Source organism: Podarcis pityusensis (genome assembly GCF_964106645.2).
Source record: "Podarcis pityusensis genome assembly, chromosome: 3".
NCBI classification, from domain to species: domain Eukaryota; kingdom Metazoa; phylum Chordata; class Lepidosauria; order Squamata; family Lacertidae; genus Podarcis; species Podarcis pityusensis.
The window spans coordinates 6,727,040-6,746,917 of NC_138026.1; the positions used below are offsets into that span (position 1 = coordinate 6,727,040).

At 48.8% G+C, this 19,878-nt stretch overlaps 1 long non-coding RNA gene across 1 annotated transcript in view; it reads left to right on the forward strand.

Annotated features, from left to right (window-relative positions):
* LOC308473788 overlaps positions 1 to 19,878 on the forward strand; it is a 31,199-nt gene that overhangs the window by 1,841 nt on the left and 9,480 nt on the right. Inside the window, exon 2 of the long non-coding RNA XR_013984321.1 lies at positions 10,565 to 10,705. This is a non-coding gene — a long non-coding RNA (uncharacterized lncRNA). The remainder of the gene's footprint in view (positions 1 to 10,564; positions 10,706 to 19,878) is intronic.

Below are 19,878 nucleotides of genomic sequence, written 5' to 3' on the forward strand. Positions count from 1 at the left end.
AGAATTAGTATATGTATGGCAAAACTGCCACATGGCTATTATTTACCCAGAGGGCTTCTTTTTCAATAGTTTGATGACCGATCTTCAACTTAAGTATATTTGCTGCTCTAACTCCTCCTTACTCCTTTGCTGCCTTGGTTTATTAACAGTTTTGACTTGGAATTGTTATACTTATATACCACCCAGTGACAACATGGGTCCTTCGCAGTTCACGACTGACCTGCTGGGAGCCTGAGGGCCCTGCCCTACGTCTCTCCCCCTGGCTTGGGGTGGGGCCTGGCGGGCTCCATAAAGGACTGCTGCTGCTGCTGACACAGATGGATCTTTTTAAAAATCATTTTTATTTTTTATCTATGTCATTCTAAATTGTTATTGATATTAATGCTGTATTTTTTTGGTTTTAGATTTTATGATTTATGTGGGAATTGTTTTCCATTTGGTTGTGTTCCTTTTGATTGTGCTTCATTTATTCGTTGTTTATGAATTTTGTTATGTTGGTAATTACGTAAATCCTGTCATGCTGTAAGCCGCTTTGAGCATTGTTTTAACTATGGAAAGGGGGCATACAAATAAAAAATGATGATGATAAATGCAGCCAACAATCAATGAGCTGCAGGAAAACATGCCAATCATAATAAAACCAGCAAGAAAGCAGGTGTTTGAACACATTAAGAAGAGAGAGACCTTTAAAGACCTGGGGAAACAAAGTCTTACCCTGATGCTCAATGGAAAACAGGAGGTGGGAGCTCAGCTTCCCTTGGACTCCATAAGTGGGGCACCACCACTGAAAAGGCCCTGACCGCAGAGGAGACCCCTGAGGTGGAGTCAGCTGAGTAGTCTGCCCATGACAGGTCAAATATCAGGCAGGCCACAGGCCACTTCCCTGGCCCACACAAGACCCATTTGGCAGTTGCGCTAGCCTGGGAAAACCCTCCAATAGCTGCTTCCTGGCTGGACCATGGGGGCCTGAGGCGTCGTACTGGAAAAGTGCCCAACCATTGAAGATTAATAATAATAATAATAATAATAATAATAATAATAATAATGTATTATTATTCATACCCCGCCCATCTGGCTGGGTTTCCCCAGCCACTCTGGGTAGCTTCCTACAAAATATTAAAATACAGTAGACCATCAAACATTAAAAGCTTCCCTAAACAGGGCTGCCTTCAGATGTCAGATAAGCACACTTAGGGTACGATTAAAAAAGGAAATGTAAAAAATGCCAGTCACATGTATAAGAAATTTAATACAAATAATAGTAATGGTAATAATAAGATGAAGACAAAGTTAGCCTTTCCCTTTATAAACAGGAAAAGAGCTATTTTTTAATCGTCTATTATTCTTTGTAATCAATAATTTATTCTGCAATAATATTAGTTTAATAATGCACATCTGTATTCATGCAGCAAAATGCTTTGCTGGAAGTAGACTTAATAATATATGTAGAAATTGGACAAGAGGAGCAGATGAAATCCACAGCAGACTTTGCCTGGGAATACACCATGGACAGAATCTGCTTGAACTGCTCATACGCCTTGATGGGTTCTAAATTAAATGTAGCCACTCAGGAAAAAGGAGCTAGGCATTGGTGTAGACAGCTTGATGAAAGCACCTGCTGAAGGCCCAGCAGCAGTCAAAAAAGCAAACAACATGTTGGGCTGGATTAAGAGACAGCTCAGCTGGTAAGAAAAATACCATAATATATCTTCAAAAATAGCCTTAACTGGTGTCTCTCTCCCCACACCCCTTCCCCAAGGAAGGAGAAAAACCAAAGAGAAAAGATGAGGGGGAAGGAGGGGGAGAGCTTCTTAAAACAAAGCACCATTCCCTTTTTAAAAAGAGAAATGAAAATAAAAACTCTACTTTAAAAAGTTTGAGATGTGTCATAGCACTGGACAATGAAAAGTACTCTTGGCTAGCACGAATGAATTCAAGCAGCATGGAATTTGAATGTGCCAGGGGCTGCCAACTTGCGTTATGAACTAAGTGTGGTGAGGATGATGGTGAAAATTCTGCAGTGGAGTTTGATGGGCATGGATACAGGATTCTTGCCTATGAAGCTCATCAGGTATACAGTGGTACCTCTAGATGGGAACGGGATCCGTTCCGGAGCCCCGTTCGCATCTAGAAGCAAACGTAACCCGTGTCCGCGCGTCTGCGCGTGCGCAGGTCACGTTTCGGCGCATCTTCACATGCGCGTGACGTCATTTTGAGCGCCTGCACATGTGCAAGCGGCAAAACCCGAAAGTAACACACTCTGTTACTTCTGGGTTGCCACGGAGTGCAACTCGAATGCGCTCATCCCGAAGCACATTGAACCCGAGGTATGACTGTACTGGTTTGCGCTGATGGAAGGGTAAATATAATAAGAACAATGAAGCACTTTGGCTACCTTTTGAAAGCCAACAACAGCAGCAGCAGCAGCAGCAGCAGCTGGGAGGTGCCAGCACCTTTTTGGTTCAACCACAGCGTTTCTCCAATATTTATGTTTGCATGTATGTATCTGGGATGCGGGTGGCGCTGTGGTCTAAACCACAGAGCCTAGGGCTTGCCGATCAGAAGGTTGATGGTTCGAATCCCCGCGACGGGGTGAGCTCCCATTGCTCGGTCCCTGCTCCTGCCAACCTAGCAGTTCAAAAGCACGTCAAAGTACAAGTAGATAAATAGGTACCACTCTGGCAGGAAGGTAAACGGTGTTTCCGTGCGCTGCTCTGGTTCGCCAGAAGCGGCTTAGTCATGCTGGCCACACGACCTGGAAGCTGTCTGCGGACAAACGGCGGTTCCCTCGCCTAATAAAGCGAGATGAGCGCGGAACCCCAGAGTCGTCTGCGACTGGACTTAACGGTCAGGGCTACCTTTACTTGTATGTATGTATGGACTGGATTTTAATTGTCCTCTTCAGCCGAAAAGGATCCCAGAACAGCTTGCAATGATAACTAATAAGCCAGGAAATCACCTCAGGCTTACAATCTAAGGAAAAGTGATGGATAGGGAGGAGGAATAGGAGGAATAGGAGGAATTTTGGCACTACTTCTCAGATGCATCAGTATTTACCAAGGAAGTTGATCGAGGGGAACACACGTAAAACATACAGTAAGCAAAGTGAAGCAAAACAAAATACAACCTCCCCACCTTCAATAACAGGAGAAAAGAAACCCAGTGGGTTTTATTGAATATATTATTTAAAGTAGCACAGCAGTGTGGAATTCTAGATCCTGTGAGATACTTGGGAGAAACTGTGGCCTTCCAGATGTTGCTGGATTAAAACTCCCACCATTCCTGACCATTGACCATGCTGCTTGGGGCTGATGGGAGCTGAAATCCTGCAACTTCAGGGGGGGGGCACAGATTCCCCACTCCTGCTTTAAGCATGTGAAAGCTGTTTCTCCATGAGGAGATCCGGAGGGCCTGAAAGCTGCCTCAGAATAACGCACCAACATGGGTGGGGCCAGTTTTTCTTTGGGAATTGGCTTCCTCCCGCTGGGTGGGGTGTTGATTTCCAGGAAAAGGCCCGTGTAATAATCAGCCTTGCCCAGATGTATGCATCTTGCAGATGCGGCCCCAGCATCATGAGAATCTTTTGCAGACAACAGTTTTCACGTGGCTGGGCTGTAAACAGCACTTTCCTTACTCATGGGCAAGAGGTTGAAATTGGTTCTATCTGACCCCCTTTCTGGTTCACCAACTTTAACCTGCCCAAGGACCAAAGGAATTCATGGCTAGATCTCATAATTTCAATGGGAGGGTCTGCTGGGCTTCCATGGGCAGGGGTTATCAAAAGGTCCCATGTCCAGGCTCCTTGTCCCTTTCTCTTCCTGCACACAAATCGTGTCCTCCCTAGAAGAGGACGTGTTGTGGTGAGACCTGGAGACTGACCTCCTGGTTGTGGGTGGGTCTATTGGATAGCCACAACACCCGATTGGTAGATCCCCCGCTGCTGGGTTTAATCTGGCCAATGGGGAGCAGTCTAAACAGATCAAGGGACCTATATAAACCCATGCACATGTCCCAGAGCTTCCTCTTTCGCTCATGCATTGGAACACCCGCCCACCTCTCCCTAATTTTAGGGCATTTTGCAATTGACCTTGCTATGCCGTCATGTGTCGTCTGTCTTTGGGACAGGGGCATGGCAGGAATTTCCCCCACTTGGCTGATTGGCTGCTGCCATTGGGTTTTGCCTGCCGCGTAGCAAATTGTCACAACTTGTAAGGTTGTACCCACCCACAACACAGGGTTTGGTTGTCAGGTCGCACTGCAACACGTCCCCTCTTTGAGGGAGGACACGATCTGCAGCAAGCACTGTAACTCTCCAGTGATTTGATGTTGCCCCCAAAGGGTCCCTCTTCCACTGTCTCCTGAGAGAGGTGGATGCCAGCAACCAACAACAACATTACAGTCCCACAATGGTGGGGTAACAGTGGCTGGCAGAAATATTGCACTCTAGGTGATCAGTCGGTGACGGAGGGAAATTTTATAAGCCTAGCAACCCCTCTGGAGGCGAAACAGGACTGTCTTTGTTCTATCCAGGGAGAAGCATTTCTGCAACACCCACATGGTTAGCACCCAAGAGAAACCGCATCATATGCCACTGCTGAAGCTGAGATGGAAGATATTAAATAAAAACAAACAAACACACAAATAACAACACAACTGTTATTGCCATCACATCACATTTCAATGTGCAAGTGGGACTACAGAGATGATGATAGCTGTAGGATATTTATATCTCCCAGAAATCTCTCACAAATTGAAAGAAGATGTGTGTGTGTTTTGCTGAGGCTCCAAGAGGTGCTGTAAAACCTCTTTGCCTCTGATGGGGATGGTGTTACCGTAACAGGCAAGGAAGCAGAGTCCTCCAATTATTTGGGTTTTAATTCAAACTGGAAAGTATCCGCAGGAGGACTGCAGTATCTGAAGGTTCTGAGAGAGGCACTACAAGATGGGGGGGGGGGGGAGAGCATGTTTATGCTATCGCACATTGTGCATCAATTAAATATAATCTGAGCAAAGCACAACTGGTGGCTACAGACATAAAAATAGCCTTAATATTTCAACGCCTCTGTTGCTTTGTGCATCCAGGTTCTTAGAAAGGTGGCTGCAAATGATTATTTCCCTTAGCAAGTTCACATGGAGTTGTTTGCTCAGTTTAATAATAGTCTATCTTGTTCAGGGTGAACAAACTGGTCCCGGGAGGGGTAGTGGGGTGGGGGAGGCAGTAATAAATCAATAGCCCAGATGTAATCTTAGGTGTCTAGAATGCAGAGAGGGATTTTGGAGCATAATGGCAGTGGTTGTCTATTGTCATTCAGACATGAGCTGCATCAGAAAAGGGCTTGTGGGAACTAGATAAGGGTTGGTCAAAAGTGGGCTATAAATCAAACAGAGGCAGGATTCTGCTGATTTCCCGCGCACGCTCGCTGGGAAGGGAGGGGGGCAGTGATAGATCTGCAATTTACTGCTTATCGCATCTGCTGGAAGTTTCATAATACAAAAGCCTGACCTTCAATGAATAAACACCCTCATTGACTACCTGTTTCTGGCTGCAATATATATATATATATATATATATATATATATATATATATATATGACATTACTCTATGCTCATTGCAGAGAGCTGCTGAAAAATAGAAGACAAGCAGCGCTATGAAAATGATGTGACATCTTTTTCGGCTTAACAAGCTCTCGCCTGTCGCTAGCAGCTGTCACTTCAGCTACGTGTAGTCACTTTGCCATCAAAATGCGCAGAATTTATTGAAAGGAACTAGATACTTATTCAACAGGACTAAAAGGTCTACGGGGAGAAAACAGCCGCTCAGCCACTAAAAGTGTGCAGAGCAGGAGGTCAGGCTCTTTTAAAACACTCTCGTGTGAATAGCCCTCTTCCCTTTTAAGTGGGGAAGAGGCCTTTGTTCTGTCTTCCTTTGGTTGTGAGAAAATTCAAAACAGCCTCACCACTGGAGGAGGAGGCACTGGAGTCTTGGCTGATATAGCGTAGAGACCAAGAGCCTGAGTGATGGACCAGAAAGACCCTTGCCTCTGTTACAATACATTTTGTTTTATTTACTTAATTTGATTACACGTATACCCAAGGAGCTCGAGAAAATAAGCACCTCCCTCAAAACAATGCTGTGAGGCAGGTTAGTCTGTGAAATGCTAACTGGCTGAAGGTCAACCTGTGGTTTTTCATGGCTAAGGGAAGATTTGAATTGGGGTATCTCCAGATCCTCCATTCTGAAGGAAATCAGCCCTGAGTGCTCACTGGAAGGACAGATCCTGAAGCTAAGGCTCCAATACTTTGGTCACCTCATGAGAAGAGAAGACTCCCTGGAAAAGACCCTGATGTTGGGAAAGATGGAGGGCACAAGGAGAAGGGGACAATGGAGGATGAGATGGTTGGACAGTGTTCTCAAAACTACCAGCATGAGCTTGACCAAACTGTGGGAGGCAGTGGAAGACAGGAGTGCCTGGCGTGCTCTGGTCCATGGGGTCACGAAGAGTTGGACACGACTAAGCGACTAAACAACAACAACAACATCTCCAGGTCCAGCCCAACATTTACTGCTAAAGTTTCTAAACTGCTTTAGGCTGGCCACTATCTCTCACCCTCAGCGTCTCCTTTCCAAAACAAAAAGAAACCAAAACTCATTAAAATAATTTGGCATTACAGTGTGAGTTTCTATTAATTTTCCTACACAGTTTGACTACTGTATACATCTTCTGCAAGCAATTTCCCCCAGTATAATACATTTTTGTGTGCTATTACAATTCCCAGAGTGAGTGGACAGCGAATACCTCTTCCCGGGGCACTCTGGGAATTGCAGCTCTGTAAGATGAAGAAGAAGAGTTTGGATTTGATATCCCGCTTTATCACTACCCTAAGGAGTCTCAAAGCGGCTAACAATCTCCTTTCCCTTCCTCCCCCACAACAAACACTCTGTGAGGTGAGTGAGATTGAGAGACTTCAGAGAAGTGTGACTAGCCCAAGGTCACCCAGCAGCTGCATGTGGAGGAGTGGGGAAGCGAACCCAGTTCCCCAGATTACGAGTCCACCGCTCTTAACCACTACACCACAGCAACCCTAATCACCCTTAAACTACAGTTCTCAGGATTCTTTCGGGGGAAGCCATGACTTCCCCCAAATGGTGTGATACTGCTCTAAATGTAAGGTGCAGATCTTACCCTTTCAGAAGAAGTGCTCTTATGCCACCAGGTTTCAGCGTCTTGTGTTATGTAGGTTTTGGGTCACTGCTTGTTGATTCAACAGCACAACACCTTGAGCTGTTCAACGCTTCTTTTTTTAGCAGTTTTCACTACTGTGTTGTCCTACAGCCGTTCTCCCAAAACAAGAGCTCAGCTGGCTTTACCATTTGGCATGCTGAATGGATTTTAAAAACAAACTATAAAACAGATGGCGGAAATACTGATTAATCTGTTTAGGAAATGCAGGTTGTATATATATGTATATTAAAGAAGGAGAGACTTAGCAATACTGTTCCGCTGAACCAGCTGAACCACAAAATATGGATTGGCATACAATCGTAAATATGAATGGGATGTGCTGTATCTTATTTATTTATTTAGCAAAACCTATGTACTGCTTCATGAAGAAAACCTCTAAGTGTTTTTCCCCCCTCCAAAGTTGCAGGGAAGAAAAGAAGATTGATGTGTGCTATCTGGGTAATGTTCTGCAGGATGAAATTTTATCAAAATTTTAAGAAACGGTGAGAAGTACAAAAGTTTTTAGCAGCAGTTAGCCAAAATCTGGATGCAGTTGCTATTTTGGGAACCTAGTGCAGGATTAATGGTTGCGCTGCCTGTTATATTTTGTATCTAAGTCTGTTTGTTTTCAATAGACTCTGCTTGTATATTAGCATATAAACATATATTACAAAGACACTATAAATCATCCAACGGAAACGAAATCCTTCATTCCCATCCTAGACTTCTCACTGTTTAGAGAAGAGGGGAATATTTTTGTATTATAGACTGCGGTCTCCTGCTATGCAGTCTTTGTGCTAATTTTTGCTTAACACAGGTAAAATTAATGAATGCCCCCTCTCACCCTGCCAATTCCACCATGTCTCTCATTGCTACATACATGTATTTTCTTCCTTTCCTCCAGCAACCATTGGATGTCCTACCCACAATCCAGCCAGGATACCTCTCCTTCCCTCACTTGCCCTGCAGGGCCAGAGTTCTGTCCTGACTTCTTCAGTTTCTTACAAATGTCCCCATCAATTCCACTTGTTGTTAAGAATATTTGGTCCTTGAGAACAAGGAAATAGACGTCCGTCTCAGGGTTCCAGAATATGCCTCAGAGAAACTGGCGGAGGAAGAGGAGTGGGGGGGGGAGTGCACCGCCCCCGGCAGCGTGATCCCGGTGGGGTGCCATCGCAGCTGCCCCCTGGCCCGTGCTGGGCGCCATGCCCCCACAGACAGCGTGCCATGCCCCAGGACGCATGCCACGCCCCTGCGGGCAGCGCTCCACGCCTCCAGGACGCGCACCAGCCACGCCTCCGCCTGCTCCTCGCCCCCCAGTGCTGGAGCATGAAGTTCCACCACTACTTGGACATCTCCAATAATCTTCATTGAATGTGCTGCAGCAGACATTTAAAAGCTTCTTCTTATGTTATCTTTTTAGCATGAGATCTTCTCTTTCGTAACATTCAAACCTGGCGTCCCGATCACAATTGGGACATAAAAAAACTGAAGCACTCCTTCACACAGGCCTTTGCTAGGCTGGGATCTGGTTTTCCTAGATGTGATGAAGGACACAGGCCTAGATGGCTTTAGGAGTAGATTGGACAATGTTTTGGAAGATAAGTATATCAATGGCTACTAGTAATGAATGTTGGATATATTGTGTCCAGTGTCAGAGGAGATATATCTCCAAGTCTTCAAAGCCCTTGACACCTTTGGTAAAGGCTGTTCTCCAATTGGAGCACTCGCAGGGCAGTGTTCCCCAGTTGTTGGTATTTATACTACATTTTTTTTTAGAAGCTAAGAGGAAGGCACACTTGGCAAACCCTCACTGTGTTCAGCTCCTGCCCAGAAACCTATCTCTCCACTGTGGTAGGATGTGTGGATCCAGAATTGGCCTCCACAGTCACTTACGGACTCACTGTTAAAACCGTGTTTATGGAAGACAATCTTACTCGGCTACGAGTGATCGCCAAAGAAGAAAATCTCTAAGTACCACTTGTTGGGGATCTTGAGCAAGAGAAGGCTATTGGGTTCATGTCCTGCTTCTGGGCTTTGCATGCAAATCTGTTTGGCCACTGTGGGAACAAAACGCTCGATTACATCCTTTGGTCTGATCCCACAGAGCTCTTCTTATGCACAGCACCATTCCTTTGTGCATGGCAAAGGTAACACCAGAAGCCCCACAGCAAGGGGGAAAGCCCACACAGTGAAACCCCCTCCATCTTTTCAAGAAGGGGCAATTCTGGCATGGAGAGGAACTGCAAAAATGAGCTCCTCCAACATGGCCAGGTTCTTCTGGCATCACCTTCGTGGTGTGGGAAGAAGCCGCGCTGTACCGCTGTAGGGTTCCCACACCGCAAAGGCAACATGAGACAGGGCCCCAAGAGGCAGTTCTGTGCAAAAGGGTTTTCCTTTAGTGGTAATCTGTGTTTTCCCTCCATGTAAAACATTTTGCAGCTTGTCTCGTTACAGCATTTGCAAAAACACCAGCTGAAAGCAGCATGAATTATTTAGGTTTTGCAGCAAATCACCCTGATCTTGGTGTTCAACTTCTTAATGCACTCTAAGTGAGCCCTAGGAGGCAAATCTTAGCAGACAAGGGGCATAACGTAAAGCAAGCTTTATTAGCCACAGAAAGCCACACTATAGTGTTTATTAAGTATACCATAGATAGTAAATCGCTTTCATGGCGTGCTTGAGAATCACCATCGCAATCAGCACTGTCCGGGTCCAAGCGCCTTTCTTTTATGAAAATAAATTTATGACTTTGTTGGTCTGATTAATATAATGGACCTCCCCCACCCCCTTTTAGCAGATAACTGATTTTCAACAAATCGCTACGTGTCACAAAGAGTCTCAGTCTCTCATGGTTTAATTGTTTTCAGAAAAAGGAAAGTACATTAGTGTTATCATCTGCCTGATGCCTGTGCCAGCTCCAGAGAGTGTTCTGCCTCCAGTGATCTGGGGGAGTATATGCCAAGAGCTTGCTGCTTGTCCATTCAGTTGAATAAAGAGTCATTAAGCTTCAACCCTCCCCAAACATTTTGTTCATTTGAGAAACTGCTGCTTGGACTGATCAGAAAGAGTAACCCCCCACCTCACCCCCATCTTACATCATTAAATGACATTTGCAGGGAGGCTACATTTATGATCCTAATCAACTTTTATCTTTGGCCAATGAGATTACTCTCTGACCAGACAGACAATAACACTAACCTCCCCCCTCCCTCCAAGTCCTCAACGGGCAGACACTGGCTAATAAATATTTAATGGATCAGATAGAGCAAGTTGGGTATTTGCAAAATATAGCCTCTCTCTCTCTCTCTCTCTCTCTCTCTCTCTCTCTCTCTGTTAGAGAAATACAAATGGCAAGTCCTAACGTTTTCTGAATGAAGAGGAGGTACACATCATCCCTTGTGTGTGCTATGCTCTGATCTCGTTGAGCACAGTGGGAGCAATGGAGCCAATAGGAACCAAGAACAGATGCGATGACATGGTGGGTACTACCTGTTTTATTTTTAAAATTTAAAATATATGCACACAGAAGTGAAAAATTTCAAGAATAGAAAGCAGGTGGTAGAGGGTTGGGATAAAGTAACTGAGGGGAGGAACAAAAATACATTCCAAATGCATTCCATCAAGCTTCACCCACTGGGCTAAACGGCATGTGGCAAAATATTTATTTGTTAATTTGTACACCACCCTCATCCATAGATCTTGGGGTGGTTCACAACATAAAAATACAAGATAAAAACACGAAAAACAAGGCAAAACCCCCACAAACCAATAGCACCCTCTCCTACATCCCTTATCCATGACTGAAAAAATGGCAGTGCGCCAAAGCTAATGTGCCAAACGCACACACATAAAGATCAGATCTGAATGATCCATTTGTGATCTAAGGTTCCCACCTGGAAGTACTCTAAGCCAGTAATGATTTCATTTCTTTCCTGATTTACAGTATTCTTTGCTTCCCCTCCACAACACAGTCTTATTTGGCAATTAGGTGCAACTGTCACTTCATCAAAAGTGTGATTTTTCTACAACCCTGCTCCTCCCAATCATCTTAATTCTGATAGTTTAATACAAAATCTGATAGCTAATATCGACTGACAGCGAAAATATAATCCATGTAACCACATCACTTGCGATAATATATTATTCATTTATTTTTGATATTGATTGGGGGAATATTGTCTGTGCTGTATGTTTATGTAACTAAGGCTGGCCTGTGTAGCCCCAATAAAAATATATGGTGAAAATAACTTATTCACATAAACTTATTTAAGATGACAGTCTATAACTTGAACTCTTCCCTTGCACGTATTTATTTACCAACGTATACTCTGCTTTCCAACCATAGCTTCTGAAAACATTATGAAAAGAAACACTACACTATATCCATAAAAGTGCATCAGCTATAACTCAAATGTCACAGCAATGAAACACATACTTTAAACCACCAGCAAAACCCATAAAATCTACTCAAAAACCCAACCAGTAGCTTCTCCCTGGAAAAGAACTTTCAAAAGAGGAAGATCTTAGCTATCTGCGTAAAGGCTGAGTGCACACTACCGTTAATCTGGTAATTTACCTGTGATGCTTAAGACAACAAAAGAGCCACTTTAGACAATAGATGGACATGGAAAGAAGGGCATCCCTGGTAGATTAAACATGTGCCTGGAGACAGCATGTGTCAGAGCTGCTTCCAGATCCTAGCTCACAGAGGATCACGCTAGCCAGCGATCATTAAATAAAAGTCTTTATTGAGTTACAGTTTCCATTCTCAAGCTGCTGCGTGCAACTCTACGTCTCATGGTTAGATCGGCGAAGCTCCATCTGAGTCTCCGCCCCTTGTACACCAACTTAATATCCTAGCCTTGCTCCACCTTTTCCGCCTGACTGTTCTTCTCTGGGTCCCTCTGCCCCCCGGGGTCTCTTCCTTCCTGGATTCCTCTGACGCTGACGCTGACCCCCCTGACTCTTCTCCCTCCTTTCGGCGGGCTTTAGGACCTGGCTCCCTTTCCGGGCTGCCTACTGCGCCACCTTCCTGTGCATTTGAACTTGGCACGCGCGCCCAACCTTCCACCTTCCGTCTGACCGTTTCTTCGCTCCCCGATGGAGGTGTGGCCACTCCTGACTCGTGCCCTCCCCCCTGTTGTGAGCTGCCAGCGCTTGATCCCTGGCGCCCTTCCTCTTCCCTGCTCTCTGGCGGTGACGCTGGTCCTGATTTCCAACTGCTCCCCTCTGAGTCCCCTCTGGCTCTATCTTCCTGGGGTGTCCCCCTAGGCTCCCCCCTTGCCCTGGCCACTGGTGCTCCTTTCTGTGAATCTTCTGATTCACTGGAAAGACTCGGAGATCTCGGGTCGTCGTCATCACTCATCTTTTCTTCTGCCTCCTCTCCCTCGCTCTCTGTTTCCTCCCTTGCCCTTGCCTCTGCTCCTGAACCCCTGACATCCATCCCCCCCTCGAAGCCCCCTCTTCCCCCCTCCCCTCCTTCCGGTGCGGGATCTGGGTGCTGCCGTGTCAGGGGGACGAATGTCGGATACAGTTCGCTTCCCGTGGCGGGCCGCCATCCGAAGTCTTCCGGTTCTTCCTCCCTGCTCTCGTTGACGACGGTCACCTCCGCTTCCATCTCTGTGCCGCCGTGCTCGAAACCCGGGTCGTCCCCGAAAACGTCCATGTCCGTCTCTCCCTCGTTGCCTTCTGGAGACGTTGCTCGTCCTGGACCCTCCAGCCACCTTCTGCGGAACTGCTCCTCTGGTCGATCATCCCACCAATACGAGGGTTCTGAAGCAGATCCCGAGGGTGACCCCTCCGGGGAACGGGCGTCTCGTGTCGGTTCCTCGTCCGAGTCGAACCCCCGGAACGTGCTGGCTGAAAGCGTGGGCGTGAAAAGCCAGTCGTCGAAAAAGTCTGCTGGCATTGGCCTATGTGGGAAGAGGGCATGAAACTCTTCTTTGAGCAGAGGTTCGTCTAAAGCGTAGCCCGGCACCCAGCTGTTGGCACTGGCCGGGGTGCCCTCCTTGGCGAGAAGGTATTCTACCCCCTCTTCCCCCCATCTGGAGTCCAAAATCTCCGTGACTTCGTTGATGCGCTCCTCCTGTGCCACTCCCCCTTGCCCGGTTCTCTCTCGGAGCGGACCCGGTGCCGTTCCTGGTTCCTGAAACCTGTGAGGTGCCTTGTAGGGAGTGAGCACCGATCTGTGGAACACCGGATGCATTCTGGAACCCTCCGGAAGAGCCAGCCTGAAAGCCACCGGGTTGACCTGTTCGTCGACTTGGTAGGGCCCCAGTTGTTTATGCCCTAGTTTCTTCTTCGCCAACGACCTGGCCGGCACTGCGTGGGCTGCTAACCAGACCCAGTCTCCCACATGGATCTCTTCGCCAACCCTTCTGTGTTTGTCCGCTTGTACCTTGTATGCGTGTTTAGCCAGCTCCAGGTGCCGCCGCAGCTGATCGTGGACCTCCTGCAACTCCGACGCGAACGCATCTGCTGTCTGCGGCTCCCCCTCCCCCATTCTTTCCAGTCCCGGGAAGGTTCTAGGGTGCCTCCCGTTGTTGGCGAAGAACGGCGTGACCCCCGTGGACACGTGCTTCGTGTTGTTGTAGGCGAACTCGGCGAGAGGCAGGTAATCCACCCACGTCGCAGGCTGTTGATTCGCATAACATCTCAGGTACTGCTGCATGATGGCATTGACCCGCTCCGCTTGCCCGTTGGTCTGCGGGTGTCTAGCCGACGCCAGGTTGATCTTGACGTTCAGGAAGCCCATCAGCCTCTGCCAGAAGTTCGAGATGAACTGTCGCCCTCGGTCGGACAGAATAGACCGCGGCAGACCGTGAACCTTGAACACGTGGTCTATGAACAGCTTGGCGGTTTGTTCCGCCGTGGCCACCTTCGCACACGGAATGAAATGTGCCATCTTGGAGAACAAATCCACCACCACCAGCACAGCCGTCTTGCCCCTCGAGCTGGGCAGATCCGTGACAAAGTCCAGGGCCACTCTCTCCCATGGCTCGAACGGAGTTTGCAGCGGTTCCAGCAGTCCGGCCGGCGGTCTGTGCACTGGTTTGGACCTCTGGCAGGTGTCACACCTCGCCACGTAGTCCGCGACTTCCCCTCTCATTCCGGGCCACCAGAAGTCTCTGGCTACTAATTCCACCGTCTTCTCCTTGCCAAAGTGCCCGGCAGTGGGCGCGTCGTGCAGCTGCTGCAGTACCTTGGCGCGAAGTTCGTCTCCCGGCACGTAGATGGCCCCTTTACGGATGAGCAAACCATCTCGCAGCTGGAACTCGTCGGTCGCTGCCGTGCCCCTGTGCACCTCTGCCATCTTTGCTTGCGCGAAGGAGTCATCCTGCAACGCTCGTCGCACCGCATCCAGGTCAACTGTTGCCGCCGCGCACGCCCACACTGTCGGTGCGAAGATGTGCATGGCGGCCGCTGGCGTTGCCTCCTCCAGATACTGTGGCTTACGGGAGAGAGCATCCGCCATGATGTTGGTGTCCCCCGGGACATACTCTATTCGGAAGTCGAAATTCGCAAAGAACTCAGCCCAACGTATCTGCCTCTGGTTCAGGAACTGTGCTGTGCGCCAGTGCTCTAGATTCTTGTGGTCCGTGCAGACCTGCACCGTGTGCTTGGCGCCGATCAGGAAGTGCCTCCACGCTTTGAACGCTGCATGAATGGCCAGCAACTCCCTGTCCCAGATGGTGTAGTTCTGTTCGGACTTGCTGAGCTTCCTTGAGTAAAACGCTCCCGGCCTCCAAACCCCCTGCGGGTCTTTCTGCAGCAGGACTGCTCCCACGGCTCTGTCCGAAGCGTCTGTCTCCACCCTCATCGGCCTGCTGGGGTTGACATGAAGCAGCTGCTCTTCCGACGCGAAGAGACGCTTGAGTGCCTGAAAGGACTGCTCCGCCTGCTCTGTCCAGATGAACTTCTTTTTCTTGGAGCTGAGCGTGTCCGTGATGGCCGCTGTCTGCATCGCAAAGCCTTTGATAAACTTGCGATAGAAGTTCGCGAAGCCGACAAACCGTTGGACCTCCTTCCGGTTGCGTGGGCTTTTCCAATCCAACACTGCTCGGACCTTGGCGCTGTCCATGGCGAGCCCTTTATCAGACAACTTGTAGCCCAGGAAATCCACCTCGGTCACGTCGAATTGGCACTTCTCCAGCTTGGCGTAAAGCCTATGTTGCTGTAGCCTGCTCAGCACTTCCTTGACGTGTCTGTCATGCTCCTGCTGCGATTCCGAAAAGATCAGGATGTCATCCAAGAAACAGACGCACGTCTTGTAGAGGAGCCCCGCCAACACGTGATGCATGAAAGCTTGAAAAACGTGGGAGCCATTTTGCAATCCAAAAGGCATAACTCTATATTCGTAGGTGCCCAGGGGCGTGAACATGGCTGTCTTCCACTCATCTCCCTCCCGCATGCGAATGAGGTTGTATGCCCCTCGCAGGTCCAACTTGGTGAACACTCTGCCCTTCCGTACCTTTGCGAGGAGGTCGTCGATTCGGGGCATGGGGAAGTCCGATGGCTTGGTCACACTGTTCAAGATGCGAAAGTCCACTACAAGTCTTTTTTGGGGCGTGTCCCGCTTCTTAACAAAGAATACCGGACTGCCCCCCGCTGCCTTGGACTCTCGGATGAAACCGCGCTCCAAATTATGATCTATGAACTCTTTGAGTTCCTGCAGTTCGTCCTCAGACATGGAATACAGCTTCCCTTTGGGCAGCGCCGCCCCCGGCAGCAGGTCAATTTTGCAGTCATATGGTCTGTGGGGGGGTAGCCTGTCTGCCTCTTTCTTGCAGAAAACCTCCAAAAATTCTGCGTACTTGTGGGGAACCGCTTGCAGCGTGCCTAGCTGCAGCTGTGACTCCTCTTCCCCTCCTTCCTGCCTGGGCACGATGCAGTGTTCAGCGCAAAAGGAAGAGCCGAAGGTCAGCTGCCTCTGGTACCAAGCCAGCGTCGGGCTGTGCTTGTCCAGCCAACTCATGCCCAATACAATGGGCGTGTCCGATAGTTGAGTGACATTGAAGCTGATGATTTCCCTGTGATTCCCAAGTCGCATCACCATTGGTGGCGTCTGCTTCACCACTTGCCCCCCTAGCAGCTCCCTGCCATCCACCGTGACAACCTGCAGGGGCAGCGTGGCAGGCAGCAACTGTATAGCATGCCGGTCGACAAAGTCCTGCCCTATAAAGTCCGCATTGCTTCCGGAGTCAATGGTGATCGGCACGTCCATGGTGATTCCATTGGGCAGCTGGAGCGACGCGGTGAGCTTCACTACCGGTTTGGGCGGGAGGGGGTCCATGGGCTGTAAAATCTCTGGGGACTGCTTCACTGACACGTCTGGCTGGGCCCCAGTGCCTCTTCTTCCAACCAGACTCCTTCGTTTCCCTGCTGTGGTTGTCCTTGCTGCGTTGCTGCAGTTACCATTGCTGAGGCTGCAGTGTGCTTGTGGAGCCTCTGGGGACACTCTTTCGCCATATGCTGTGGATCATCGCAGATGTAACACTTCCTGTTCCCTCTAGGAGGCTTCGCTTTCACTGCTGCCGGTGCTAGGGCTCTGGCTGCTGACTGAGCCCTTGCACCTCCAACCTCCATAGGTTCCGCTCCTCCTCCTGGCGGAGGCGTGGATTGCGCACGCGCTGCTTCTCTGGGAAGGAAGGAGGAGCCCCTGGCTGGTTCGCGCCCTCCACGCCCTTCGTCCCTGCTCCACGGACGTCCTTCCAGCCGCACCCCCACCGCCAGCGCCCTCTGAACGATCTCCTGCGTGGTCCGGGGTCTCTCCCCCCTCGCAATTTCATCTTTAACCGAGCCGTGCAATCCCTCCCAAAACAGGTCTCTTACAGGAGCCGAATCTCTGTCCCATTCCAGGGCACTGACCAAAGCGAAAAAGCGGGCATGGTACTGCCTTACGCTGGCCCTCCCTTGCTTCAGTCCATGTATCTCCTGCCGAGCAAGATCCACGTCAATGCTTGATAAAAAGCACCCATCCATCGCTTTAATAAAGGCATCCGCATTTTGGAGCGCCGGATCCTTATCTCTCCACAAATTGCGCAGCCATGCTTTAGCATCTCCATGCAAATGGGACATGATGAATCCCACCTTCTCTTGCTCATCTCTAAAGTCTTTGTTCAGCAGTTGCAGTGCACACATTACATCTGCTCTAAAGTTGGGGTACTGTTGCAAATTCCCATCGAAGTGAGAGACCAGACCGCCTGTTCGTCTCCCCAGCCCAATCCCCTCCGGTTTGGGTGTCAGTTGCCCTTGCTTCGTAAGCACTTCCAACCTGACCTGGAGATCCCTGTAGGCGGCAGCTGCGTCCTCCTCTCTCTTCCTGGATGCAAGAGCCTCGGCATTCAGTCGTGTCACTGCTTCTCTGAGTTCCACTATCTGCTGTTCGGCCGTCATGTTGTCTGCCGTTCGTGAGCTCGCTAGTAGGCACCCGCTTTCTCTCCTCTCCGCGAGGACGTAGATGCCCACAATTATGAGATGGAGCTTACTGTCAGAGCTGCTTCCAGATCCTAGCTCACAGAGGATCACGCTAGCCAGCGATCATTAAATAAAAGTCTTTATTGAGTTACAGTTTCCATTCTCAAGCTGCTGCGTGCAACTCTACGTCTCATGGTTAGATCGGCGAAGCTCCATCTGAGTCTCCGCCCCTTGTACACCAACTTAATATCCTAGCCTTGCTCCACCTTTTCCGCCTGACTGTTCTTCTCTGGGTCCCTCTGCCCCCCGGGGTCTCTTCCTTCTGGGATTCCTCTGACGCTGACGCTGACCCCCCTGACTCTTCTCCCTCCTTTCGGCGGGCTTTAGGACCTGGCTCCCTTTCCGGGCTGCCTACTGCGCCACCTTCCTGTGCATTTGAACTTGGCACGCGCGCCCAACCTTCCACCTTCCGTCTGACCGTTTCTTCGCTCCCCGATGGAGGTGTGGCCACTCCTGACTCGTGCCCTCCCCCCTGTTGTGAGCTGCCAGCGCTTGATCCCTGGCGCCCTTCCTCTTCCCTGCTCTCTGGCGGTGACGCTGGTCCTGATTTCCAACTGCTCCCCTCTGAGTCCCCTCTGGCTCTATCTTCCTGGGGTGTCCCCCTAGGCTCCCCCCTTGCCCTGGCCACTGGTGCTCCTTTCTGTGAATCTTCTGATTCACTGGAAAGACTCGGAGATCTCGGGTCGTCGTCATCACTCATCTTTTCTTCTGCCTCCTCTCCCTCGCTCTCTGTTTCCTCCCTTGCCCTTGCCTCTGCTCCTGAACCCCTGACAGCATGTTTTATGCTTCAACTATAGAAGTCATTTCATTCACACTCATCTCTATAGTCTAGCAATCTTAATAGGCTCCACAGGACACTAGGGCTACTGACAGGGGGGGTACAGGGGGTCCACAGGTACCAGGTCCTGAACCAGCAGGGCCTCCTGACTCTTCACTTTCATGTTTTAAAGATGTAAGTCAATTGGACATCTACAAAGAAAGTTAGAAAGGAAAATGTGGAGGCAGTTATCTAAGACTTTATCAGGCAGCAACATTGCAACGGACAATCAATCACTGCCGCTAAGCAGACAGAAGGAGGAATGCTGGCCATCCTCACCTGGGACCCATGTAAGCTTACTGCTTACATACCACAGAGGTTAAGTGTGAATGTCTTAGGTTTCAATTCTCATGCTTTTGAGTACCCCAACTCTTCTCTTAAACCAGTGTTCTTCAGCTTTAGGGCAGGTTATCTGTTGTACATAGGGATCTGCTTCCCATACAGCATTAGGTTATGTTAAGTTTGACTGTATAGGCGCAATCAAGACATGGATACAATACAAATCTAACCTATTCTATTTCCCTTGTGTGCTCATCAGAACAAAGCCCTATTGCATATATAGAGTACACCTAAATCCATTTATGTCACATACCAGTACTACCTTGCTTAAATCCTAAAGCTTTCATGACCAGACATTATAGGCTGAAACATTTTTGAGACATGAAACCTAGTCCAAAGCTCCATGGAAGCACCAGTGTTCACAATGATTTATGTGTAGGAGCTCTCATAGCAGCCAATGAGAAAGCCTTTGCACACCTGGAAGCTCTGTGTACACATCAGAGTGTCAGGTGCCACAGGGCTGAAGGATGGAGCCTGGGTTGCTTACGTTTGCCTCGCAAGAGCTGCTGGCTATTGTGGATGGACAGAGACTACAGACTGGGCTTCACCAATTTGTTACCCTTCAGATGTTTTGGATTTCAACTCTCTTCACCCGCCAGCCAGTGCTCAGATTGTTTGGGAGTTGCAGTTCAAAACATCTGGAAGGCACCAGCTTGGCAAAGGCTGGTGTAGGCAATACCAGGCTAGATGGTCTGACTTAGTATAAGGCAGTTATCCTATGTGGTCCAAAATACTTGGATGACTTCAGGTTGGCAACAGCTGCTAGAGACAATTCCAACAGAGAGCCTCATACAGTGGTGCCTCGCAAGACGAAATTAATTCGTTCCGCGAGTTTTTTCGTCTAGCGAATTTTTCGTCTTGCGAAACACGGTGTCGGAAAAGTTTTGGAAAAGCTTCAAAAATCACCAAAAACCTCAAAAAAGGCTACCACACCGCGTTCTATGAGTTGCTCCTCGAAGTCAAGTCGCAGCTGTATTAACAGTGTTAAGAAAAAGGAAACAAAATTGCAAAAAACGCAA